At 49.8% G+C, this 27,748-nt stretch overlaps 4 pseudogenes; all 4 read left to right on the top strand.

Moving 5' to 3' along the window:
- Window positions 1-50: 50 nt before the first annotated feature.
- LOC144139745 (serine/threonine-protein phosphatase PP1-beta catalytic subunit pseudogene) lies at window positions 51-532 on the top strand (annotated as a pseudogene).
- A 2,569-nt stretch (window positions 533-3,101) lies between these two features.
- On the top strand, window positions 3,102-11,150 carry LOC144139744 (serine/threonine-protein phosphatase PP1-beta catalytic subunit pseudogene; annotated as a pseudogene).
- Window positions 11,151-13,377: 2,227 nt separating this feature from the next.
- LOC144139743 (uncharacterized) lies at window positions 13,378-19,994 on the top strand (annotated as a pseudogene).
- Window positions 19,995-25,899, top strand: LOC144139742 (serine/threonine-protein phosphatase PP1-beta catalytic subunit pseudogene; annotated as a pseudogene).
- The last annotated feature ends 1,849 nt before the right edge of the window (window positions 25,900-27,748 follow it).

The following is a 27,748-nucleotide window of genomic DNA, read 5'->3' as shown; positions in this document are numbered from 1 at the left end:
CTACGCCTTCTTATCTAGACCCGCGCCACCCGTGAGGTCCAAAACTGCCCATGACCTGCGGCGACATACACGGCCAGTACTCGGTCCTCCGCCTGCTATTTCACTGCGTCGCCTTCCCACCGAAGGCAAAGTACCTCTTCCTGGGGGGCTACGTGGACAGGGGCAAGGCGAGCAGACTCTTGAGACCACCGGCGTCCCGCTGGCCTTCAAGTTCAAGTACCCCGAGAACTTTTTCCTACACCGAGGCAACCCCTCGAGTGAACCTACATCAACCGCATCTACGGCGTCTACCAGGAGTGCAAGCCTAGCTACAGCCTCAAGCCGTGGGTGACCTTTGTCGACATACCTTCCCATCGCTGCCATCGTCGACGACAAGATATTCTGCTGCCACGGGGGACTGTATCCCGACCCGCGGTCAATGGAGCACATCAGGCCCATCGTGCGACCAACAGACATCCCAGATACGGTGCTCCACTGTGATCTCGCGGTCGGATTAGGACGACCGCACCATCCGGGTCTTGGACGGGAATGATTGCGGCGTGTCGTTCACCTCTATGTTGTCTCCAATTTCCTCAGCAGGCTCAACATCGAGCTTATCCCACCAAGTGGTGCGGGACAATTTTGAGTTGCTGTACAAACATTGTGACTCTATTGCGCTATACAGAGTTCAACAACTCTGGGGAAAGATGCCAGTCAAAGGGAGTTTTATATGCAGCTTCCAGGTCCTGAAGGCCTCCGAAAATGAATAAAATCGGTTATAAGCGAAACGGGTGCTGTTTGTTAGGCACCCGCTTGTTGGAGTGGATCCTTTGTCCGGGATTCCCAGGCAGCGGCTGGCTGCGCAGGCCCTTTTTATCAGGTCTAGCTGGAATGTAGGGTCGTTGCTCGTCAATCACAGCATCTACTGTTGAGAGGAGGGGTTTGATATGGGTTGCAGATCAGGTGTTTTATGGCCCGTCCTACACCTGATGATATAGGGTGACAGGTGCTGGACAGTAGTTACACGACTCTTAATATTAAGTTCGATATATGACATAGGTCGTTGGATATATGGTATGGAGGATGCTGCGGTGTGGATAGGTGTTAGCCTGTAGTTGTCTTAAGGTGGTGGCATCTTCTCTTGTACGTTGGTGGTGTGGATTAGGGAAAACTGACCTTTTGTGGCGGTAGTCCGCTAAGATGTCTGTGTAGCCCAAAATAGGTTGCGGGTTAGGTGGAAGGGGTGATGAATCGCCCCGTCAGAAAAACGCCCCGGCCTATATAAGCGCGGGAAGAGGTGCTTATATAGTCAAGGTGCCACTGCGTTAGTCTCAATTCTGTGCCGCCCGTCATACCCCGCCCCTGTTCCCGGTCAAGAAGAAACGACCGGCACTCCCTTACTGGATAGGATTGACGTCATTGTAGTGATTTAGAATAAAACAACAGACTTTTCAATCACGCTACTGACACGAACTGAACATCATGTTTTTGTTATTTTTCTCTCTTTTATTTCTTCTCTTTCTCCCTCTTTCGTCTGCCCTGTAATCTATCCGGTATTTTCTTTCTCCTTTTCCCCCTTCCCCACCGAGTAGCATATTGGTGTCTAAATTCCGGCATCATAACCACCACCATCATCATCATCATCGTCGTCTTGGTCGGCATTAGAGTACGGATGTAAATTATGTTGCCTCTACCTTAAAGGCGGTTCGGCGTACGCCACCACCGGCGCTAGAATTCAGCCGATACAAGCTTCCCCAAAAAATGTCAGCAGGTTTGCGATCCGATGAAATTTGAATCAGGTTATCCACATTAGCAGCTCAGTGAGCTGATGATGATGATGATGATGATGATGGTGACGACGATGATGATAATAAATTTATTTTGCCCAGAACTTTGTGAAGGAAGGAAGGGGAAGTGGCATTCTGCCTGGATTCCTCCCCCTCGGATGGCAGCACGGAGCAGCCTTCACGGACTAGAGAAAAACAAGGAATTAAAAGAGAAAAAGGGGAAAAAGTAAAAGCAGTTAGCCTGCGTGTTTGAGTGTGTAACGTAAAAAGTCACGTAAATAGTGACGAAATTTTATGCCGGCGACACTGAAGTCAAGCCACTCCGCTTTCTCTCGTAATTCGCGCGTGGAACAAAAGCGAGAACTTTTACGGGAACACGGTGCAGCCCAAAATAAGCCTTTAAAGGTAGTTCGCGCCAAAAGAAAAAGTATCGAATGCGAAGAGGGATGAAAATATGTTGCAGCAGTGAAGTTACGAAGTAGTGCCAGGCTTTCAATTTAAAGCCCATGCGCGGACTTAAGTGCACCGCGAGATTTTTTCCCGGGCTCAGCAGGAGCCACCAAGTTTTGGTACGGGAACTTATAGATGGTGCTCACTGAAAAGTGTAGCTCTGAATTTCTTTGCTTGGAAACACTGGAAACGACCACGGACATAGCCGCAATGCCAGGGACATGGCGCGGCTTGTGCCACTGCGCCCACACGCCGCAGAAAAACAAAGAACACCGGAGTGCGTCGTCTGCTCCGTTTCAACCCCATTCTCAACGGTGGTGTCAAGAGAAATGTTATTAATTGCACTCACATTGTAGTCGAGGCTTTACTTTGCGTTCGGTGGGTTTGAGTTTTGAAGGTCCAACACACCTCATGTTCCTAGCACGGACATCGCCATCCCGCGGAGCCCAACGTAACTAGTGACGGCGCACTCGCATGGTTGCCTGCCTGCGTGCCTCGCCAGTGAATTAAACCTATACCTCGGTATTCTTTTCGAACGGTCCCGAAACAACATCTGCCTTTTCTCATTTACTTTTTTGCAGCCTTATGTGCCCAATTTTGCGAAAAACCATCCTTGTTGTCTTTGTTGTCCGGTCAAAAAAATGACCGCTGCTGTAAAGAGAGAAAAAAAAAAGCAATAGAACACTTGTGCTCCGATAGGATTCGAACCCTGGTCTCCCCAGTAGCAGCACAAGTCACGACCACTGCGCTATCTCTGCACACTGCCTACGGCAGAACAACATTTGTTGTCGTCTTCATTCCTTTCTTCGTGGCGAAATTACCAAAACTACGAATCGGATAAGTAACGTTTATAGTATAGTGCGTGCCGCTTGACATTTGAATATGATGGCACGTGAGTAAAACAGGCTCACAATTGACCACCAACCGAATGGCTACCGAGAGACGGGACTAGAAGTAAGGGTCGACCACTAACTCGAAGGAGGGACGAAGTGAGAAACTTTGATGTCAAAGAATTGACTCGGGCAGTGCAGGATCGGTTGGAGGTCAATGGTGGAGGCCTTCGTCTTGTAGTGGAAATAGGCTGATGATGATCATTACGACACCAAATTCAGGAGGAATTTTCGGATTTGACAATTCATGCGTAGTTGTGAACGTGTCATCGGTTGTCTCGTTCTTCTTGCGAACGCCAGTCCTACGCTACGGCCCACTCGTCGGAATGTATGTTGAAAATAAAGAATGAGATGGGCGCCGCCAGGGGCGATAGCGAAGTTAGAAGAGGACAAAGCTGCGGGTACTGCCACGCTCTGCGTGCATTCCACGGCTTTCTCGAAATCCGGCAGCCTCGGCCCTGCATCCTTTCCTTTATCCGCGCCACCCGCGGAATACCAAACCACTCAAGACTTGCGGTGGCATCCACGGCCAGTTAGAGGTCCCCCGCCTGCAGTTTGACTACAGTGCGCCTTCCCGCCGAAGGCGAAGTACCTCTTCCTGGGGAACTTCGTGGACAAGGCCAAGGCAAGCAGCCCACAGAGAACAGCTGCCTCCTGCTGGCCTACAAGGTCAAGTACGCGGAGGGCGTCTTTCTGCTGCGGGGCCACCCCCCGTGTTTGCCTCCATCAACTGCTTCCACGGCTTCCACCAGGAGAGTAAGAGCCGCAACAGCACCAAACTGTGAAAGAAGACCTCCGCGGACTGCTTCGACTGACTTCTCATCGCGGCCATCATCGACGAGGGGATCTGCTGCCACGGGGGACTGTCTCCCGACCTCCTGTCAATGGAGGATGTCCAGCGCCTCTCGAGGCCAACGACATACACGACACAGGCCCTATGTGAAATCGTGCAGTCGAGAACCGTCAAGGACCGAGTCCAGGTCTTGTACGAGAATGACCGTGGATTGTCTTTCACCTTCCGGTCTCACTTGGTCTCCAACTTCCCCAGCAAGCGTGACCTCGAGTTATCCTACCATGTGGTAGAGGACAGTTTAAAGTTTATCTACCGTCATCAGCTGGTGAATTTGGTGTTGGGCACAACTGTTGCGGCGATTCGGCAACCCTGCGCTATCATGTCCGTCAACCCTTATATGCAGCTTCCACATACTGTAGCCTCCGAAAATGAATGAATGATTAAAATCTTTATTGAACACATCAGGTGTTGTTGTTGGGGCAGCCGCTGGTTGTGTGGACCCTAGTCCGTGACACCCTGCCTGCGGCTGGCTGCTCGGGCCTCTTTCATTAGTTCAAGCTGGTAAGTAGGTCCCTAGCTGATCAATCTCACCATCCTCTGTTGTTATGATGGACTGCAGATCTCGTGTTTTCCGGCCAACCCAACACCTTGTCGTATATTGTTCCAGGTACTGGACCGTAGTTTCATGTCGCCTAATACGTTGTTCGAAATATGGCAGGGTTTGTTAAATATATGGCATGGATGATGCTGAGGTGCGGATCTCTGTTGGTATGGAGTCGTATGAAGCTGGTGGATTGATCTCGATTTGGTTGTGTCGATCAGGGAAAATTTACCGTTTGTGTACGTAGTCCCTCCAAGATGCCTGTGGAGCCGAGGAGAGGTTGTGGGTTAGATTAAAGTGGTGATAAGCACTCCGTCAGAAAAACGGTGCGGTGTGTATAGGCGTGGGAAACGGCCTTTGTATAGGCAAAGTACCAGTTCAATGGTTTCAAATTCTGGGCCACCCGTCATGATAACGCGGTGTAGGTCAAGAAATGAGCGGTGGGGAGGGGTAGCAGCCACAGAGGCAAAAATGAAAAAAAGAACGAACATTTTCCCTCCAGAAACAGGGGTGCACGTGAAACCTGACGTCAGTGAAAACGAAAACGACCAAAATCTGGACGGAATGACCGTAAAACGAAAACAAAAACACTTCTGCAGAAACCCAGACGTGATGGCCAATATGAAAACTCAAAACCACCAATCGACCAAAACAAATCCCGTTCATGTCGCCGAGCTTCACCCTAATACAAATGTTTCCTGTACGGTGTACATCATTGTTTTGATACTATCAGAAGCCTTTACATTATTCAATGGCTGCCCCCGCTCTTCCGCAAAACGGACCAATCGCGTACTACCCATGCATTGCTAGACGTTAAAATGCCCGACTACAGCCAGGGACCGCACCATCAGTGTGTCGTTATTCCAGCTCCCATTGTGACGTGATATAGAGCGACACTGGTGCGCGCGCGAACGCCGAGTGAGAGCTGCTCCCGAAGAGCCCGCTAGTAAAGATGCGTATAGGCGCTTCCAAGTCAGCACAACCAAGCGACGCATGGCGCCATCTAGGGGCATGTTTGAAGCTATGTCCACGTGCATGTGGCCCTCAATTTAATCGCTCAGACCAGCTTGGTCACGTAGTGTAGTAGTTCTGCTCCTGTGAAGCAAACATCCTAACCCGGGTTTAAATCCCGTTACCGCTTTATTAGATGGCAGAGTCAACACTTATCGCTGGGGCATCATCATCATCATCATCATTTTAATCGGGGTCATCGTAGTCATCACTAGATTATGCGAAAAATGTTCGGTTTTGGCCCAGGGCGTTTCAGCGCATGTCGCCATCGACAACCCAAGTCAGCCAATACAAGCTTCGCTAGAAAATGCCGCAGCTGGAAAGAGTAAAAAAACACTTGTGCGATCCGATGGAATATAAATCCTGGGCTGCATATAAGCCGCCTAGTGCTGTACCAATTACTGTGCTAGCTGCACACATTGCCAGCATTAAACAGAAGTGGTTCGGTTTTTTTTCGTGGCCCCTACACACGGGGGATTGGCCAGGAATCGGGAGGTTTGGGGAATGAGCAATGTGACAGCTTCATACACTTGACAAATTATCATATGGAAACGTAAATGTTGTCTTCAACGGGGCGAGGCCCATGGATCAGCGTCTGCTTGAGAAATAAAAATATTTATTCTCTCTCTTTCTGTAGAATAGGCGTACCACCTGACACCTGTCCATGATAGCACTTGAGTAGGACAGGTGCACACCAGCCGCGCGGAACCCCGATTCTAGGGAAGCTGTGGCGGGGACAGTCTGAGAGAGAGAGAGAGAGAGAGAGAGAGAGAGAGAGAGAGAGAGAGAGAGAGAGGGGGGGGAAGGCTTGAGAGGGGGGGGAAGGTTTGTTTATAAAAGTTCCTACTTGGACCTAAAAGTAAGGAATCGTTTATGAGGGCAATAGATAAGGTAATAGAAACCAAACAAGTACCAGAGGACTGGTTAGAAAGTAGGATGAATTTAATATATAAAGGCAGAGGAGACAAAGCCAGTATTGAGTCATACAGACCACTCACAGTAACGTCAGTGGTGTATAGATTCGTAATGCAGGCGATAAAATCAGAAATTCAAGCATGGATGGAAGAAAATGAAATACTTGGGGAACTGCAGAATGGATTTAGACAAGACAGGCGACTGGATGACAATCTGTTCGTGATAACGCAATGCATTGAAATTGCGAAAGCACAGAATAGACCACTATGGATTACGTTCTTGGACATTAAAGGGGCATATGACAACGTAAACAGAGAACGGCTGTGGAGAATGTTGAGACTCCAGGGATTAGAGGACGAGTTAGTACAGTTACTTATAGCAATCTATAAAGACAATAGAGTGCACCTTACTTGGGAAGGACTGAAATGCGCCCGGCAGGTCAACATCCATCGGGGACTGAAACAGGGATGCCCTTTGAGCCCAATACTGTTCATGCTTTACATGGCAGGGTTAGAAAAGAAACTGGAAGAAAGTCAAGTAGGGTTTAGCCTAACCCATATGCTGCAAGGCGAAGTGGTACAACAGCATATTCCGGGAATGTTATACGCAGACGACATTGTTCTTTTAGCTGATAACCAAACCGATATGCAGCGGCTAATAAATATTTGCGGCCAGGAAGCCACTGACCTCGGGTTAAATTTCGGTGCAGAAAAATCAGGAATAATGGTTTTCAATGACGCTACCACCGACGTAGTGTCTATCCAGCAAGGCGAATTACCTAGAGTCAAGGAATATAAATATTTGGGAGTGTGGATAAACGAAGGGGATAGCTACTTAAGTACTCACGAGGAGCAACTTAAGGTTAAGGGAAAGCGAAACGCAGCTATAATGAAGCATAGAGCTCTGTGGGGGTATAACAAATATGAAGTAGTAAGAGGAATGTGGAAAGGAGTAATGGTTCCGGGTCTCACGTTTGCGAATGCTGTACTCTGCTTAAAATCAGACGTTCTATCACTCCTTGAAGTAAACCAGAGAACGGTAGGACGTCTGGCCTTAGGCGCGCATGGAAAAACAACTAACGAAGCAGTCCAGGGAGATATGGGCTGGGCGTCGTTTGAAGTTAGAGAAGCTCAGAGTAAAATATGCTTTGAGATGAGGTTGAGGGCAATGGATCAACGAAGGTGGGCAGCTAAGGTTTTTAGGTACCTATACTTGAAAAGCGTGGACACGCAGTGGTTAAGAAAGACTAGAAGGCTAACGATGAAATACGGAAAGAACAGTGGGGAATCCAAAACAGCCAAGGTAACCAAAAAAGAGGCAAGGCAGATTGAAACGAATAAATGGAGGGAAAAAATGGAAGCCAAAACGTCGTTAGAGATGTACAGGGCTGAGAAGATGAACATCAGAAAGGAAAATTTCTACGATAATTCCCAGGGCAGTGCTTTGCTTTTTGAGGCTAGAGCAGGTTGCCTGCGAACTAAGAGTTTTGTGGGGAAGTATTCACAAAATGATGGGGTATGCGTGGTCTGCGGAAAAGAAACAGAAACTATGCGGCACATCGTGCTAGAATGTGAGGGTATCCATCCAAAGCTACATGAAGGGAATATTGGGCTGTCAGAAGCCCTAGGATTTAAAGGTATCACAGAGGAAGTTAACTTCAAGGCTGTCGAGGGGACGAAAAGAAGATTAGAATGCTGGTGGACGAAAAGCAGAGAGGGGAATATTGCCTAGGACAGGTACCACTTGTAACAGAAAAAAAAAAAAGTATTTTGTGCCTAATAAGCTTTTTGTGCCTGCCCTAAGCAGCGCTAGTATTGAACCAAAAGTGTAAAACATAGGTATATTAGTCTTTTTTGGTAAGATGACATGTCATCACCCCGATACAAAGGGGAAACCAATAGAAATCATCATCATCATCATCATCATCGGCTTTTGTAAGAAGAAAGCAGAGGGGTCCGGACCTGATAAGGGGTCGACACCACACGTCAGACAGCTTCGGGCCCTTTTCATCTACCTTCCCCCACCCTAAAACCTCATAGCATAGCATAGCCGAGGGGTCTCCCAGCATGCTGTCTTCTACTTGCTATACTCTTCAGTGATGGAGGGGAGGAAATGGAGGCCCTGTAGGAAGTAATCCGGAAGATAAGGAGAAAAAGGAGGCAAAACGTTTATTGAGCAAAAAAAGAAGAAAACGTGGGTGGGATCCTCAGACCAGGACGCCGCGCGCTGCCGCTGCTCGTGTGGCCCGCTGGATCAGTGTTAGCTGCTCCTGCAGGTGCGAGGTGGTCAACAGCAAGCAGCTGGGACCAGCAGGCCGCTGGTCCTAGCTGGGACCAGCAAGCTGTTGGTCCTAGCTGGGATCAGCAAGCTGTTGGGCCCTGTTGGGACCCGCAGGCTTCCTGCTCCCAGCTAGAATTAGTCACTTGGTAGGTAAAATATATATCGCCAGTGGCATGTGCCTCCAGCTAGAACAGCATGACGTACACATCACACATGATGCACTCAGATTCATTTTATTTACTAGAAAATGTTGCAACTGCCATGCACACTTCCCTTGCCGTTTTTACAGCATCTTCATTACCTGGCGTCTTGAATTTCTGAGACAACTTATTATACAATGGCCATTGAATAGCATTGCCATTATGAATTTATATCAGAACGGTATTCACCTTTGCACAGCAAGCGATGCAGGTAGCGTCTTTTTGTCGTCATCAGGCGTTTAGTAAATAGGACTCACGAACTCTAATAAAGACGTACGAAGTGGCGAGTCCTACGCACCACACCATGACACCGCGAAATGCGGCCGAGTTCACGTTCACAAAAGTTAGTGGGTCAAAAAAAAAAAAAAAAACGTTAGTCGGGCAAGAAAAACTCGATGACATGACGCCGACTGTTTTGTTGTCGAATTACGCTACAAGACGCTCAGTTAGCGCCGTATTCGTCCGCGCAAACACACGATCATACCACCGCATATTAGTATGAAACTATGTACCACCGCACACCGCACTATATAATCGTCGTCACCATGTTGGCTAGGAAACAACTAGCCTGGCATGGATTCAGCTGACTTCCCGGCCGGCTTTCTAATGAGAGAAAGAGAAAGAGAGAGAGATAGCCTTTAATACAACAGGAAGACGCTAGGTCAATTGGGGGAAGCGGGAGTAGAAGGTGCGGTGTTCGTACCTTGGGACATCTTGAAAATGGAGAGTTCAAGTTGAAGCTGGTTGGCTCCTTACGAAGGCGCAAGAGGCCACGTGGGGTGAGGAGAGCAGGCTCACGGCTCTAAACTGCTCGCGCTAGACCACTTTCTAGATAGTAGTGCGCAGTTAAAGTCAGCGTGGAGGGTTCCATTGTACGAGGGTCGATGTATGAGGAGGAGGCATTTGGAGGAGGGTTGAAGGTTCTATAACGCGTAAATTTCGGACTGTTCCAAATTAGGTGCTGGGGATTGGCGGGTGTGAGGGAGGCGCAGAAGGAACATCGAGGCGGCAGGGACGGGGTGTACTATTTACGGAATGTCTCGGGGGTTAAGCTTGCATTGGTAAAATATTTGTTTATAAAAGTTTCGGCTGATCTTGGGAGCGGGGGCAGAGCAAATAAAAAGCCGGTTGGAGTTAGGGCCTTGAGGCGGTCTTTTTTTTTGTACCGTAGAATCTGTATGGTTGGTGGTAAGGACTCAGGAGGCGAAGGAGCCAAGTCGGGTAGCAGCGGAGGACTGGAGGTTATACACTCCCGTGCTGCCGAGTGGGCTGCCTGGTTCACCGGTGATGACTCCTCGTGTCCAGACGACCAGTCCATGCGAAGATGAATGCCGCTAGATTGTACGACGAAAATCTGATGCAGGATTTAGTTGGCAATGGGATTGGTCCACGTGGGACTTTGTAGAATCTTGAGAGCATCGAATGAGTACGTCAGGATGCGTATCTGTGAAAGGACGGAGGAGTGAAGATCGAACACGAGGAAGTTTATGGCTTGAATGATGGCATGGAGTTCCGCTTCCAGGATGGTAGCACATGGAATGGAAAAAAACGTTGCCGGTACGTTAACGAAAAGTAGTAATGTATACAATCAGCGACAAAAATACAGTTATAGCTTGAAGCTGCAAATTCAGGTTCCTTGTACAATTGACACGTTTTAGTTCCACTCCGACATGGCTGCTTTATGAAGGGCAAAAATGTGGGTTAGGGCATGGCCGATTTTTGCAGTGTTGGTGAAATATATGGGTGTCCGAGGGGTCTGTTTTTACTGATAAAAACGGGCCCCTTTCTTTTTCTCTTGGGTTAGAGTGGAATATTCGGCGAGTATATTATGCCTAGAAATAACAAAAAAAAAAACCAGGACCCAAGGAAGGAAGTGGGCACATACACTGCAGAGCTGTTTTGTTGTTTCGGGATCAGGCTTATATTTATTCGTGTTAGGTGCAGAAAGCTGAGCTGTAGTTGTCCTAGCTGGTTACTGCTAATGATTAGCTGGTCACAGTAGGTCCTTATAATAGAGACCATCTGGGTACCAAGAAGTCCTGGGAGCAACTGTTGGTCTCAACTGCAGCCTTGATGGTCCCAACTGCAGCCCTGCTGGTTCCAACTGCAGCCTTGCTGGTCCAAACAGCAGCCCAATTGGGACCAACTGCAGCCTTCTGGTCCCAACTGAAGCCCTGTTGGTACCAACAGTGGCCAAGCTGGGACCAGGAGCAGCCTAGCTGGGACCAGCAGCGGCCCGACTAGGACCAGCAGCAGCCCAGCTGGGACCAGGAGAAACCAGCAGAGACCAGCTAAAACCAGTTCCAATATTTTCTGTTGGGAAACGAAGGAAGGTAGCTGCGTTGATAAGTTAACGGTGCTTTCGTTGTCGGGGACTGCCAGGGTCGAGCGGGGTAAGGTGGTTTGGTCGATGTCGGTGTAACGAGCATCCAGTTCCGAGGTGTACCTCTTATGTAGGTGCCGCACTCTTCCTTTGCGTCGGCCTGGGTTGTACACGGTATGCATGTGACGTGGAATTGGTGCCGCCGTTACGTTGTTCCGGATGCAGAGCGGGAGTGGGTAAAGCGCGTTATGGGGGTTGGGAGTGGAACGGCCTAATGCCTGAGGACAGTTCAGCCGGTAGGGTCACGTGAGGGATAGACGTGGCAATTTACTAGTGTGCTGTGCTTCTAGGAGCTCGGCGAGGGTGTTACGCAGCCCCACGTTCAAGCAATTTCTGGGTAGCGGTGAAACCTGAAATGCACAGTGCGAGCTTGTAATCCGGATGAATGAGTGCCGCTAGCTACTCCGTTCTTGAGGTTTGAGTCGGATGTAGGGGATGCCGTATGTGAGACGGCTAAGAAGTTGGGCGTGGACGAGGCTGCCGGTGTCTTGTTCTCTCAAGCCGTGCGTGTGCGTGTATATTCGCCGGATGAGGTGGACAAGTTGCGTTATTGTGTCCTGCAGATGGGGAAGATGACAAAGAATTGAAGCGCAAGGACAGCGGGACAAGCGAGTCAACACAAACAAGGCGCTTTGTGTGTGTTCAGCGCCTTGTGTGTGAGCGCCTTGTGTGTGCTGACACGCTTTTCCCGTTGTTCTAGCGCTTCAATTCTTTCTCATGTTCTACCAACAGGACCAAACCAGCATCCTGGTGAAGAAGGCTGCTCCAGACTCATACGTGTGAAAAGGCACGCCAAGGATTTCGAGGGTTTTGACTTGCGGCCCCAGTTTATCCTTGATGGTAATTTGAGGATCCAGCGTGGTGTTCGGGGGTCGACCACGGGTTCTGGCGCGGAGAACCAGGAGGGCGTATACTTGTGGGGAGCACAAGTTATGCCACGAGGCGCGAGATACTGGAGAGTGAGATTAATAGCTTGTTGCAGGACATCTTATTGGTAGCCTGGTGAGCCTTTGTTAATCCAGTGTTATATCGTCCGCGTAAAAGGAGTGACGGAGATCCGGTATCGTAGAAAGTTGTTTAGGTAGTTCAAAGAAGGCAAGATAGGAGACTTACAGTAAAGGTGTATATCTCCACCCACAACAGTTACATCTACGTGGGCAAAAACACCAAGGCCTAAGACACCGAGCGCACAGCGTCGAAACCGCACTACGCACTTCATCATAACTTCGAAACCGCATCACACATCGACCGCATCATGCACATATACACTGCATACCTCAACTCCTCCTTAGGTTTCACGTTAGTGGAGATAGCCCGGTTTTTTTCTGTGCTTTTCTGTCTCCTTTTTCCTTCTCGCCGCATGCTGCTCCGCGTACATTTAATAAGGAGAAAGAGAGCCGTTGTAGTTTAGTTGCAAATAGTAAGTAAACTCTAAAACGTAAATAAATATAAAACAGTTGTGTGATCCAATGGGATTTGAACCCGAGTTTGCGGAGCAGCCCAGTGCTCTAACAACTATTTTGTGTCCGCACGTTGCAGGCGTCGATGATTATGATGATGCTTTTTGGTGAACAACAAAAGTATCTTTGTTCCTTTCTTTGTGGCACATACCCACGTTGAGTAGGCCAGGAATCTGGAGCTTTGGGCGTAAAATGCGCCTATTCCACAAAATTCATACAGCTATGAATTGGAAACGCAAAAGTTGCAGAATAGCGCATGCCGCGTGACACCTGCATATGACGGCACGTGCGTATAACAGTCCGTGGTGGACTGCCAGAATGAGTGTGCCTACCGAGAGACGGGACTAAAAGCAGGGGAAGACTGCAAACTTTACGGAGGAATGAATTCAGAAAAGTGGGGCAAAGAATGTAGTTGGGTAGAACATGATCAGTTGGTGGTCTGCAGGTATTCGTCCACTGCAGGACGAAGGCCTACAGTAGACTTAACCCGGCTGATGACGACGATGATGATGATGATGACTCCAAATGCAAGAGAGACTTTCTGCCTAGACAATGCGGGTACAGTTGTAGAGCGTTTAACTGATTGTGTTGTTGATCTTAAGCAAGCAGTTCGACTTCTCCGGCAGACATGTCGGAATGTACGTGGTAAATAAAGATAACGTTTGTGCAGGCCGGGGGCGAAAGCAGGGTTAGGTAAGAGGAAGACCAAACTGCGCCCACTCCTTCGCTACGTGCGTGCTGCATCGCTTCCAAGGGAACCAGACGCCTGAGTCCCGCCTTCTTTTCTGGCCTAGCCAAACGCTGCTGCTGGAACCGCTCTGCGGCGATATCTACGTCCTGTACACTGTCCTCTCCGGCCTTTGAGCCCGACGCCTTCCCACCGTACGCCAAGTACCTCTTCCTGGGGGGCTATGCGAACAGGGGCAAGGCAAGAAGTTCAAGAAGCCATCTGCGTCCTGCTGGCGTACAAGGATCAAGTACCCGGAGAACTTCTTCCTGCTCTGGGGAAACACCTCCCGCCCCCCAGTGCACCTCCATCAACAGCATCTACCTTCCACAATGAGTGGAAGCGCCACTACATCAAGGTGTGGAATACTTTGTCGTCTGCCTGCCCATCGCTGGCATTGTCGTCGACAGGATCTTGTGCTGCCACAGGGGACTGTAGCAGATCGGGCACATCAGGCGACCACCGACACAGATCTCCTGTGTGATTTTGCGGTCGGTTACGGACAAGAAAGCCCAGGAATGGGACGAGAATGATCATGACGTGTGCTTCACGTCTGGCTCCTGTGCCATGGTCTTCATGTTCCGTAACAGCCATGTCGACGTAATATGGAGAGCTCACCAGACAGTGAAGAGTTTCGAGTTTTTAGATTACAAGGTGGCGACTTTCGCCCTGTTGAACTCACTGCATCAATATCTGTCCGCATGGCAGTCTGCGTACTCGCTCGCGGAGCAATGAACTAGACCGCTCAACCGCGAAACGACGGCTTCCGGCGAGGAAATATTGCGTATATAAAACTAACGACTAACCTTGCATGTCTTGCCGACTATTTATTTGTTCATGTGGCATTCCGAGCAACTTAGCTGGGTATATACTGAATAACGATAGTGCATCAGGCTTCCCCCGAGCTCCCACGAATGGCGACTGCGTTCATTGCAGGAAAAGCGATGGAAAATGTGTGGTCGTGCTGCTTACCGGTCTGCTGGTTAACCCTGCGCAAAGAATGCTTCTTGTGCCTTGGTTTAACGCTTTACAGTAAAATCTTCCGATTATTTTATTCCCTTATCTACCTAACATTTTCCACCCTACCTGGCCGAAAAGTGTGCAAAAATATTGATCCTGGGCGCACACCTTTAAAAGATGCTTTAGCTAAGACAGGGTGTAATGATGAAGAAATGGCGCTCCTGTAAACCACCTAAAAAGGGTTTAATGTTTCTTGACACCCTAAAATAAGGGTGTTAGCAGCACAGCTACGTGTGACAATATGGATCGGTTTGAGCACCCAGCATGACAGATACATTAATCCGCACAAGTAACGGGATTCTGGAAGTGATTTAGGCCTTCAGTATGCGGTCTGTGGAACCTGTCAAATGTATCAGAGTGCCCAGAATAGCCCTCACAGAAAAGAAGAAAAATGATGAAGAAAGAAAAGACCAATGGCAGATGAGCACACGCGCATGTGCCCCCCTTTCTGTATACCCTTTTAAAGGTAGTGGTCCTTTTGGGATACAAAACGCAAAAAGATTAGCGGAGCTTTGACTATAATGGTGCAGGGTTGGAGAAATAGCGGAGCTAGGGGTCGACCTAGCATGTTCCCCCATGGATGCGCTGTCAATGTGGGGGACACACTGGAACAGCCCTGTAAAGTCCGGCTAAACTTTGCCTCAACCCTATACCTGCGCAAAACCTAGCAACACCGCAAGAAGCTAGGTCGACACCCAGCTCCGCTGGGCTCTTTCTTTTTTTGCAACTAGACTCATATTTCACACCTTTCAACACGCTAAAGAAAACAGAGGGTGCTGCAGTAGGTCGACACCCTTTTCGCCACACAGAAAGAGAGCAAAGCTACAATTAGGGGATTGAAACCTAAGGAAACGCGCGTAATGACTTTCGAACACGCTTATTCCACTAAAACTACACTTTTTTAGGCGATAAGCGAGCAAAATGTTTATTGTATATACTTCGTCCTGCAGTGGACTTAAATACGCAACTGCTGCTGATGATGATGGCGATGATGACGACACAAAATTTAAGAAGGATTTTCTCAATAAACAAAGTTATTTCTCTAAACGAAGCTGCTGACTCGCTGGTAAGCACAGCGCTCTCCGGCTCAGTCGTATAGGTCTTCCAGCCAGCCTCGTTAATTACGGCGGCAAGGTATCGTAGAATGCTAAAGCTTCAAGGCCAACAGGAATCCGTTTGGCTATCTTTGCAGACTTCACGTAACCTTGAGGTTATCTTAACCGCTTGCAGCATGTCGTTTCCCCCAATTGAATAGGAATCTTTACAGGAAACGTCTGGTACAACCTTCTCTGTGCAGATACTGCAGCGAAGATGAGTTCATAGATTATTACTTGATGTCCTGTAGATGATTTTCTAGAATCAGATTACAGCTTACGGAGGCGCTGCTTTGCAGCCTGGGATTACCTTGTCTGTGCCGAGTCTCCTTTTATTCGGAGCATCTGAGACGGGATTCTACCACCGGTATGTGTGCTCTGCCCTTCTGAGCATCATAGACAGGTGTAATCAATTTCCGCTCTGACTGGATTCATTGGCAAATTTTTTAAAATGTTATGGTCTTCCCGATTACCTCTTCTTTTCTATATGTATGTTAGATTAAAAAAGATTTTCAACCAGTCTAAAGTTCTTTTATATGGAGCCCTCGGTCAATAAGACCTTTTTCCTACCATTTGTGTGTGGCCTATCCCCTGTATAGGCACGTACCATTCAAAAAGGAAGATGATAATCATCATCTTCTTCTTCTTTTTCGATTCAGGCTTAATTGTGAAGTCTGTGATAGGTTGGTTCGTTCGTTTTTAGCACACTGGTCATCTCCTCCGGCAGGCAGGTCCGAATGTATGTTGCAAATAACGAATGAGATGGCTGCGGCCAGGGGGCTGTAGCGGGATTAAAAGAGAACAAAGCCACGTCCATTGCCCCGCTCTGAGTGCGTTCCATCCCTTCTACGATAACCGGACGCTTGGGCTCCGCCTTCTTATCTAGACCCGCGCCACCCGTGAGGTCCAAAACTGCCCATGACCTGCAGCGACATACACGGCCAGTACTCGGTCCTCCGCTCTGAGTGCGTTCCATCGCTTCTACGATAACCGGACGGTTGGGCTCCGCCTTCTTATCTAGACCCGCGCCTCCCGTGAGGTCCAAAACTGCCCATGACCTGCAGCGACATACACGGCCAGTACTCGGTCCTCCGCTCTGAGTGCGTTCCATCGCTTCTACGATAACCGGACGGTTGGGCTCCGCCTTCTTATCTAGACCCGCGCCACCCGTGAGGTCCAAAACTGCCCAAGACCTGCAGCGACATACACGGCCAGTACTCGGTCCTCGGCCTGCTATTTCACTGCGGCGCCTTTCCACCGAAGGCGGAGTACATCTTCCTCGGGGGCTACGTGAACAGGGGCAAGGCGAGCCGACTCTTGAGACCACCGGCGTCTCGCTGGCCTACAAGTTCAAGTACCCCGAGAACTTTTTCCTACTCCGAGGCAAACCCTCGACTGAACGTCCATCAACCGCACCTACGGCGTCTACAAGGAGTGGAAGCCTCGCTACAGCCTCAAGCCGAGGAAGAACTTCATCGACTGTCTGCCCACGCTACCATCGTCGACGACAAGATATTCTGCTGCCACGGGGGACTTTCTCCGGATTCGCAGTCAATGCAGCAGATCACGCGCATCGTGGGACCAACAGACATCCCAGATACGGTGCTCCAATGTGATCTCGCGGTCGGAATAGGACGACGGCGCTGTCTGGGTCTTGGACGAGAATGATTGTAGCGTGTCGTTAACCTCTGGATCCAATGTTGTCTCCAATTTCCTCAGCAGGCTTGAGATACAGTTATCCCACCAGATGGTGGGGGACAGTTTCGAGCTGCTATACAAATATGCTGACTCTATTTGTGGCCTCGGACTGCTGCGGCGAGTTCAGCAACTTTTGGAGAAGATGCTAGTCCACGGGACTTTTATACGCAGCTTCCAGATCCTAAAGGCCTCCAGAAATGAATGAATAACATCTGCAAGAGCGAAGCAGGTGCTGTTATTAGGCACCCGCTTGTTGGAGTGGATCCATAGTCCGGGATCCCCTGGAAGCGGGCGCGCTGCTCGGGCCCATTTTTACCAGGTCAAGCTAGAACGCAGGGTCGTTGCGTGGAGGGTTTGGATATAGGTCGCAGATCAGGTGTTTTCTGGCCCTTCCTACATCTGATGGTATAGGGTGCCAGGTCCTGGGCAGTAGTTACACGACTCTTAATATTAAGTTCGATATATGGCATAGTTCGCTGGAGTTATGGTATGAAGGATGCTTCGGCGCGGATAGGTGTTAGTCTGTAGTCGTCTTACGGTGGTGGCGTCTCTCTTGTAGGTTGGTGGTGTGGATTAGGGAAAATTGGCCGTTTGTGGTGATAGTCCGCCAAGATGTCTTTTTAGCGCTGGAGAGGTTGCGGGTTAGGTGGAAGGCGTGATGAATCGCCCCTTTAGGAAAACGACCTGGCGTATATGAGCGCGGGAAGAAGCATTTATATAGTCGAACTGCCACTGCGTTGGTGTCAATTCTGTCCCCCCCCCCCTTCCGGTCAAGAAGAAACGAGCGTTGAGGGTGGTCAGAAAAAGAAGAGGCACGGGGAGAATGAAGAAAAAAAAACTAAAGAACCCCTTTCCTCCACAAACAGGGGTTTGCGCGAAGCTTGACGTAAGGGAAAACGAAAACGAGCAAAATCTAAACGCAATGACCGAAAACCGAAAAAGAAACACTTCTGTCGAAATCGCAATGACCGATATGAAATCGCCAAACTATCAAAAGGTGAAAATGTAATCTTTTTACGCCACTGAGCTTTAGCCGAACGCAAACTTCTGGTTTACGTTACTGGAGATTGTTCTTCGGCGACTATGTGGAAGGTTTATGTTCTTCAATGGCTGCAGGCTCTCCCGCCGAGACGACCACGTACAGCATACCCATGCCGCGCTAGAAGGTGAACTTCCTCAGGGAGCGAGAGACCGCAGTGGCGATGTGGTGTGACTCCAGCGACGACTTTGATTGGGTGTTGTTGTGGCGTGATATTGTTGTTGATGTTATTACTCTTCTGGTGGCACATACCAACATGGGGGATTGGCCGAGAAACGGGGTGGCTTTTTGGGTCTAAAACACCCACCTCATACCCATATATAATAAGCCTGTAGGAATTGGGGAAACGGTTACCGAATTATATAATAGATCTAGAGAAGAATCAGTGATTGATGCCATTTTTGGGAGAAAAGGCTAAAACATTTTGACCGCGTTAGCAGGACATGCGTCTGGTCTCTGGTATGTACGCGTGAATGGCCGCAATAATCCCTCTATGATAAAACCCCAGGGATGTGCCCCCGAACAAAAGGAGCACAGGAATCGACAGAAGAAAGCCAGTGAGTTGAATTGGGGCGGCTAGATACCCTTTCCGAATGAAAAAAATTACCGTGACACTTGCGCGCTCGCGCCTGCGCCAGCTGCGAAGGGCGAGCGAAAGCTGTTCACGAAGAGCACGCGGGTAACGTACTCACCGTCAACACTTTATCCCTGCCCGATTTGCCTGAGTAAATAGGTGTCAAACACTTCAAAGCCATCATTACCATTACCATCTTCCTCCTCATAGTCGTCGTCGTCGGATTAGAGTACGGGCATAAATTATGTTGCCTCGGCCTCAAGGCGTTTCGGCGTGCGCCACTACCGACGGACCGACGGTGCAACTCAGACAATACAAGCATCACTAGAACATGTCAGCAGCTGTAAAGAGTTTGTAATCCCATTGAACTTGAAGCCGGCTCTGCACATTACCAGCCCGGGGGTCTAATGATGATGAAGCTGATGATAATTATAATAAGTTTATTTTGCCCAGAACTGGGCGAAGGGAGGAAGGGGAAGTGGTAGTCTCCCTGGATGTCATCTCGTTCATCTTGTGCAGGCTAGTCATTCGCTCGGGCACACACGTCGGAATATATGTTGTACAAGAAAGAATGAGACGGGCGCCGCCAGGGGGCGATAGCGAGGTTAGAAGAGGACAAAGCTGTGTGCACTGCCACGCTCTGTGTGCGTTCCATGGCTTCCACGAAAACCGGCGGCCTCGGCCCTGCCTCCTCTTCTTGATCCGCGCCACCCGCGGAATACCAAACCACTCAAGACCTGCGGAGGCATCCACGGCCAGGAAGAGGTCCTCCGCCTGCTCTTTGGGTGCGGTGCCTTCCCACCGAAGGCAAGTACCTCTTCCTGGGGAACTTCGTGGACAGGGGCAAGGCAAGGCAAGCACACCCTGGCGACCATCTGCCTCCTGCTGGCCTACAAGGTCAAGTACGCGTAGAACTTCTTCCTCCTGCGGGGCAACCCCCCGGCGCGCCTCCGTCCGCCATGAGAGCAGTCACCGCTACAGCATCAAGCTGTGGAAGAACTCAGTCGACTGCTTCGACTGCCTTCCTATCGCTGCCATCTTCGACGGGGGGCTCTTCTGCTGCCACGGGGTACTGCCTCCCGACGTCCAGTAAATGGAGATCAAGCGACTCGAGAGGCCAACGACATACACGACACAGGCCTTATGTGAGATCGTGCAGTCGAAAACCGTCAAAGGCCGAGTCCAGGGCTTGCGCGAGAATGACAGCATCAAGCTGTGACAGGAGACCCCAGTCGCCTGATTCAACTGCCTTCCCATCGCTGCCATCTTCGAAGGGGGGGGATCTTCTGCTGCCACGGGGGACTGTCTCCCGACCTGCAGTCAATGGAGGAGGTCAAGCGCCTTGCGAGGCCAACGACATACACGACACAGGCCTTATGTGAGATCGTGCAGTCGAAAACCGTCAAGGACCGAGTCCAGCGCTTGCACTAGAATGGCCGTAGATTGTACTTCCCCTTTCGGTCTGACTTCGTCTCCAGCTTGCTCACCAAGCACAACTTTCAGTTAGCCCAGCACGTGGTGGAGCACAGTTTCGAGTTTATGTACCAGCACCACCGGCTGACTTTGTTGTTGGTCACAACTGTTGTGGCGAGTTCGGCAACTCTGCGCTATAATGTCCGTGGACATTATAGCGCATTATGTGCAGCTTCCAGACCCTGCAGTCCTCCGAAAATTGATGAATAATTAAAATCGTTATTGAACACAGCAGGTGCTGTTGTTGGGGCATCCGCTTGTAGGGGTGGGGTCCGTGATACCCTGACTGCTGCTGGCTGCTCGGGACTTTTTCTTTAGATCGAGCTGCTAAGCAAGCCCTAGCTAGTCAATCTCACCATCCTCTCGTGTGGATGGGTTGATTGTGGGCTGCAGATGTGTTTTCTGGCCAATCCAACACCTTATCGTATAGGACGGCAGGTGCTGGACAGTAGTTGCACGTAGCTCAATACTTCGTAAGGTATATGGCATGGAAGATGCTGCGGTGCGGATTGGGGCTGTCTGTAGTCGTATGGAGGTGGTGGCTTCATCTCTTGTAAGTTGGTGGTACGGATTAGGGCAAATTAGCGTTTGTGGCGGAAGTCCACCAAGATGTCTTCGTAGCCCTGGAGAGGTAGTGGATTAGGTGGAAGGGGTGATGAATCTACCCTTCAAAAAAACACCCCTGTGTACTTAAGCGCGGGAACCGGCGCTTATGTAGTCTCTGCCAGTTCAATGGTCTCTATTGTGGGTCACCCGGCCACCACGGTGTAGATCGAGTAGAAATGAGTGGTGGGGGCGGGTAGCAGCGGCAGAGGCAAGAAGAATGAAACGAAAAAATGAATTAACACGTTTATTGAAATAGAAGAAAGAGGGAGAGAAGTACCCTTGACATGACCTGAGCCCTTGGTCAAGAGCCGGAAATGGGGTAGCAAAAAGTGGGGAGAACAGGGTAAGAAAGGCAGCTGGAAGCAGTCCTCAATGCCGGCTTCTGATATTTTTTCTCCCGCAACATGGAAAAGCGTATGGTAACTATAGAAAAGGGCAGGTGTCTCTGACAGCACTCAGAATACTAAAGGGAGGAATACACCGAATACCGGAGCAGGAAGTGGAACTGATATGGACACCGGCTCACTCAGGGCTGTAGGGCAACGAACTCGCCCACGCGATCGCCCGAGAACATGAACACCGGGCAGACGAGCACGAGTCGCAGGCCATAACGACTTACAAGGACACCACGAACCACTACAGCGAAGGCAGACGGCGGTACCCTGAACCGCACAAAACGCTCAGCAGAGAGCAGCAAACAATCTATAGGCAAATACAAGCAGGATCCTTCCCGCACCCATATCTCCAAAGCTGAATGTACCACGAGAGATACGAGAAAGAGTGTAGCTTCTGTGGGCAATTGGGCACGCTCCGGCACGTCATCGGAGGGTGTGATTTCACCGAGACCATCCCCCCCCCCCCCCTTACCCAACCCTCCACCACCCTTCCCACACCCCTTAACGAGCGATGGGAGACCTTGCTTACCAGCCCCGCCTTGGAAGACCAGCTCGTCCTGATCTCCAGTGGCCAGGACGCCCAGGAAGCATGGGTCCCGTGAAGAGGGAACCACCCCATCCGGCACGTAGCCGCCGCAATTTCGTTTGGCTCAATAAAGTTGTTCTCTTCTCTCTCAGGGGTGCACGCGAAGCCTGACGTCAGTGAAAACGAAAACGACCAAAATCTAAACATAATGACCGCAAAACGAAAACAACACTTCTGCCGAAATCCAAACAGAATGGCCGGCATGAAAACGCAAAACCATCAATCGACCAAAACGAAACCCGTTCATGTCACTGAGCTTTACCCGGACGCAAACGTTTGCTGTACGGTGTAAATCATTCTTCAGCTATTATCCCAAGTGCTTACATTCTTCAATGGCTGCCCGCTCTTCCGACAGCGGACCTATCGCGGCCTACCCATACCTGGCTGGAAGGTGAAATGCCTGACGAATTCCAGGGACCGTACCGGCGATGTGTCGGGATTCCAGCGAATGCGATGATTTGCTTCTATTGTGGCGTGATACAGCGCGACACTTGTGCGCGCGCGCCCGCGCCAGTTGGGAACGCCGATCGAGAGCTGCTCCTGAAAAGCACGTAGGTAGATGGCAGAGTCAATCTTTATCCATGACAAATTTTCCGAAACACATACGTTCCAAGCACTTCTATGGTATCATCATCATCATTACAATCGGAGTAGTCGTCGTCGTCATTAGAGTACGTAGCCACCACTAGCTTCTCTAGAAAATGCCGCAGCCGGAAAGAGTGAAAAAAAAAAAACACTTGTGCGATCCGATGTAAGATAAATCCGGCTCCGCACATTTTCAGCCCAGTTATCGGATGATGACGATGATTATGATGATGATGATGACTTTATTTTGCCCATAACTGGGTGAAAGGACGAAGGGGACGTTGAGTCCTCCTAAATTTCTTCCTCTCGGATGGCGGCCTGAAGCCCTTGCGGACGAGAGAAAAAAGGAATTAAAAGAAGAAATAAAAAACAGAAAAAAAAGAGAAAAAGGAGTTAGCCTGCGTGTTTGAGTGCGCCACGTAAAAAGTCACGTAAATAGTGAGGAAAGTTTATGTCCGCGGCACTGATGTCGAGCCAGTTTGCTCTCTGACGTAATTAGCGCCGTGGAACCGAAGCGAAAACTGTTCGGGAACGCGGTGCAGGATAAAATAAGTTTAAAAGTAGCTCGCGCCAAAAGTGAAAAAAATAAAAAAGATAACCGAAAGCGAAGAGAGATAATACGTTGCAGCAGTAAAGTTAAAAAGCAGTGCCAGGCTTTCGCCTTCAGAGCCCATAAGCGGACTTAAGTGCACCGCGCGAATTCTCCCCAGACTCACAAAGAGCTTCCCCTGTTTTGTACGGGAACATATAGTTGGTATTCACTGAAACGTGTTGCTGTCAATTTCTTCTCTTGGCAACACTGAAAACGGCCACGGACATGGCGCGGCTTGTGTCACTGCGCCCGCACGCCGCAGAAAAAGAAACCGGTGCGGGTCGTCTGCTTCGTTTCAACACGATTCTCAAGGCTGGTTTCAACAGCGATGTTATTCGCCCTCCCATTGGGGTCGAGGCTTTACTTAGCGTTCGGTGGGTAGAGTTTTGTACGTGCAACACACATCATGTCCTTAGCACGGTCAAGTACCACCATACCGCGGAGCCCGATGTGAGCAGTGACGGCGCACTCACATGGTTGCCTGCATACGTGCATCGCCAGTGAATGCAACCTAAACCTCGATATTTTTTCCCGGGCGGTCACGAAACAACGTCTGCCTTTTCTCATTGGCCTTTTAGCTGATATAAAGACGGAATGCTTATGTGCCAAATTGTGCAAAAAACCGTCCTTGTTATTGTCTTTGTTGTCCGGTCAAGAAAATGGCCGCCGCTGTAGAGTAAATAAATCAAAAACACTTGTGATCCGGTAGGATTCTAATCCGGTTCTCCACACTAGAAGAAGAATACACGACCACTGCGTTTTCTCTGCGCATTACGTGCGGCAGAACAGCATTTGCTGTCGTTTTCGTTCCCTTCTTCGTGGCGAAATTCCCAGAAGTATACGAATCGGAAACGTAACTTTATAGGATAGTGCATGCCACGTATAACTCGGCAAAACTTGGCCCCACTCACTCACACTTACACAGAAATATCTGCTTTCCGCACGCACTCACTCAGACTCACGCTCACCAGTCGCTTTCACTCCTCGCACTCACGCTCACTTCGCGCCCTCCACCACTCGCACCCACTCGCGCTCATGCTCACCACTCGCCGTGACCACTCGCACTAATTTGAGCTCACGCTTACCGCTCGTTGTCACCACTCACACTCACTCGCGCTCACGGCCACCACTCTACATTACCACTCGCACTCACTCACGTTCACCAATCGCCGCCACCACTCGCACTCACTCGCGCTCACCACTGGTCCTCTCTCTAGGCACGCGAGTGTGTGCAGAAGACACTCCATGAGTCATGAAACCAAACAGTATTACTGCATTACAGTGTCAGCAGGCCATCTAACTCATATTTCCTATATCAACACGCCACCAGAGAAATAATCCTAGGGTGCCCCATAGCAGGAGCTCAGTGATGATATATTTCCGTAGCCAAAAGCAATCCCGCCATTAATAGCCATCGCAGCGAGCGGCTCGTGTGACGAACAGCCAACGGCGGGCACAAGCCCAATAGTGACGCTATGCGAGATAAGCCCCACAAATGGCGCGAGTAGCATTATTGCACTCACGAGTGTTGAATGGGCGTCACTGCGCGCGGGGCTCGCACTCACACACGCCAGTCCAAAACGATGGCGAGGCTCACTCACCACTCACTCATGAGGGGTGAATGGGGTGTGTCTGTGAGTTCACTCGTGAGAGAGCCTGCCGACCTATGGTGCCACGTGACTTTCGAATACGACGGCCCGTGAGTAAAACAGGTGCACGGTGGACCACCGACCGAATTGCTACCAAGAGACGGGACTAGAAGTAAGGGTCGACCGCTAACTGGAAGGAGGGACGAAATGAGAAAATTTGATGGCAAAGAATGGACTCGGGCAGTGCAGGATCGCTTGGAGGTCAATGACGGAGGCCTTCGTCGTGTAATGGAAATAGGCTGATGATGATGATGATGACGACACCAAATTTAGGAGAAATTTTCTGATTTGATAATTCGGGCTTAATTGTGAATGTGTCATCGGTTGTCTCGTTCGTCCTGTGCACGCTAGTCCTACGCTCCGGCAGACACGTCCGGAAGGTATGTTGTAAATGAAGAATGAGATGGGCGCCGCCAGGGGGCGATAACGAGGTTAGAAGAGGACGAAGCCGTGTGCACTGCCAAGCTCTGTGTGCGTTCCATGGCTTCCACGAAAACCGGCCGCCTCGGCCCTGCCTCCTCTTCTTGATCCGCGCCACCCGCGGAATACCAGACCACTCAAGACCTGCGGAGGCATCCACGGCCAGGAAGAGGTCCTCCGCCTGCTGTTTGAGTGCGGTTCCTTCCCACCGAAGGCAAGTACCTCTTCTTGGGGAACTTCGCGGACAGGGGCAAAGCGAGCAGACCCTGGAGACCATCAGCCCCTACAAGCTGGCCTACAAGGTCAAGTACGAAAAGAACTTCTTCCTCCTACGGGGCAACCCCTCGAGTGCTCCTCCATGAGCCGTATCTACCGGTTCCATCATGAGGAAGCTGTGGAAGAAGATCTCAGTGGACTGCTTCGACTGCCTTCCCACCGCTGCCATCGTCGACGAGGGGATCTTCTACAGCCACGGGGGACTGTCTCCCGACCTGCAGTCAACGGAGGAGATCAAGCGCCTCGCGAGACCAACGACATACACGACACAGGCCTTATGTGAGATCGTGCAGTCGAAAACCGCCAAGGACCGAGTCCAGGGCTTGCACGACAATGACCGTGGATTGTACTTCACCTTTCGGTATGACTTCGTCTCCAGCTTCCTCAGCAAGCACGACTTCAAGTTATCCCATTGACAGTTTCGAGTTTATATACCAGCACAGTTTCGAGTTTATCTACCAGCACCAGCGGCTGACTTTGTTGTTGGGCACAACTGTTGCCGCGAGTTCGGCAACGCTGCGCTATCATGTCCGTGGACAGAACCATTATATGCAGCTTCCAGACCCTGCAGTCCTCAGAAAATTAAAATCGTTATTGAACACAGAAGGTGCTGTTGTTGGGGAATCCGCATGCTGGGTGGACCCCTAATCCGTGACACCCTGTCTGCGGCTGGCTGCTCGGGCCTTTTTCATTAGGTCGAGCTGGTAAGCAGGGCCCTAGCTGGTCAATCTCGCTATCCCCTGTTGTGTGGAGGGGTTGGGGTTGGGTTGCAGATCTCGTACAGTAGTTACACGTCGCTTAATATTTTTTTTTTCATTTATTATAATACTCTCAGGGCCTTGAGGGCGTTGCAGATAGGAGTAGGTCATACAAGTTTTTAAAAAGAGTTTGATATGGCCGTCTTGAATAAAGAAGCTTCAGTGATGCTGGCGATCGAAGCGGGGAGGTGGTTCCATTCCGTCGCAGTTTTCGGTACAAATGAATTGAAGCACAAGTTTGTACGGCAGGATGGCACTTCAACCTTGAATTTGTGGTCAATGTGTGGGGAAACATCAAGGAACTGCAAAAAGGTCGCTCTTGATGTCAGGGTTAGTAATGTAAATTTTATGAAAAAGGCACACCCGGACTATTTTTCTTTTTACTGAAAGGTCAGGAAGATGTAAATTCATTTTAATTGAAGATACACTGGACGTTATAGAGTAGTTGCATGCAATAAATCGGGCAGCACGGTTCGGAATGAATTCAACGGAGGTGGAAAGAAATAATAAATGTGGGTCCCAAATAGAAGAGGCATATTCTAGTTTTGATCTGACGAGGGTTTTGTAGTTTTAAAGAAAGAGGGGCGAGAGAAAAGTTACGGCGCTGGAAGCCAAGCATGCGGTTAGCATTGCTGGTTACGTAATCAACATGCGTTTGCCACGAGAGGTTATTACTTATATGAACACCAATGTATTTGTACGTATTAACAGCGTCGAGAGAGCTTCTTTTTAGTAGGTAAGGGTAGGGAATGCCGTTGTTGCGGTTAGGTGTAATTCTCACAGCTTTGCATTTACGCACATTCAGTATCATTAACCAGTCATCACACCAAGAGGAAACGCTGTTTAGGTCACTTTGAAGTACTGAGCGGTCATTAGGATTAGTTATTTCACGGTAAATTACACAATCATCTGCGAATAGTCGGATTGAGGAAGAGATGTTGTTAGGTAGATCGTTAATGTATACAGTCAAACCCGACTATAACGAACCCGGATAGAGCGAATTATGCTATATATCGAACAAAAATAAATCAGTTACGGAAATACACGCGAAACATATTCCTTATAACGAACTTCACATCTGATATATCGAACTCGGCGTGCCTAGAATGGCCGCCAAAAATGCACGGTCTCGGAGCGACGATTGAAATGTTCATTGGCCGCGACCCCTGAGAAAAGGCCGCGACTGAGACATTGCGCCTCGTATGGGGCGACATGACGCCCGACACTTTCCGTAACTGTTTCCTACGCGCCGAACTCACGACGGAACCCGCCCAGTCAGTGAGTCCGGACCAAGACAGCAGATCGCCAACCTTCCGGATGCTTTGCAGAAAGGAGTGTCCTTCGAAGGTTTCCTGAGTGTCGACGACGACGTTGCCGAAGCGGGCACCGTCAGTAGCACCGTCGTAATGCTGATGAAAAGCACCGAGTAGGCAGAGGATGTCGTGAGTGAAAGGCGTCCCACGCTTGAAATGCTTTCAGCAGTCGATGTCCTCCACCAATATTTCTT

The sequence above is a fragment of the Haemaphysalis longicornis genome, unplaced genomic scaffold (assembly GCF_048455015.1).
Source record: "Haemaphysalis longicornis isolate Haplotype H1 unplaced genomic scaffold, Haemaphysalis longicornis Haplotype H1 scaffold_5, whole genome shotgun sequence".
NCBI classification, from domain to species: Eukaryota; Metazoa; Arthropoda; class Arachnida; order Ixodida; family Ixodidae; genus Haemaphysalis; species Haemaphysalis longicornis.
Note: the sequence above shows the minus strand (reverse complement) of the source record. Positions and strands in the feature narration are given on the sequence as shown.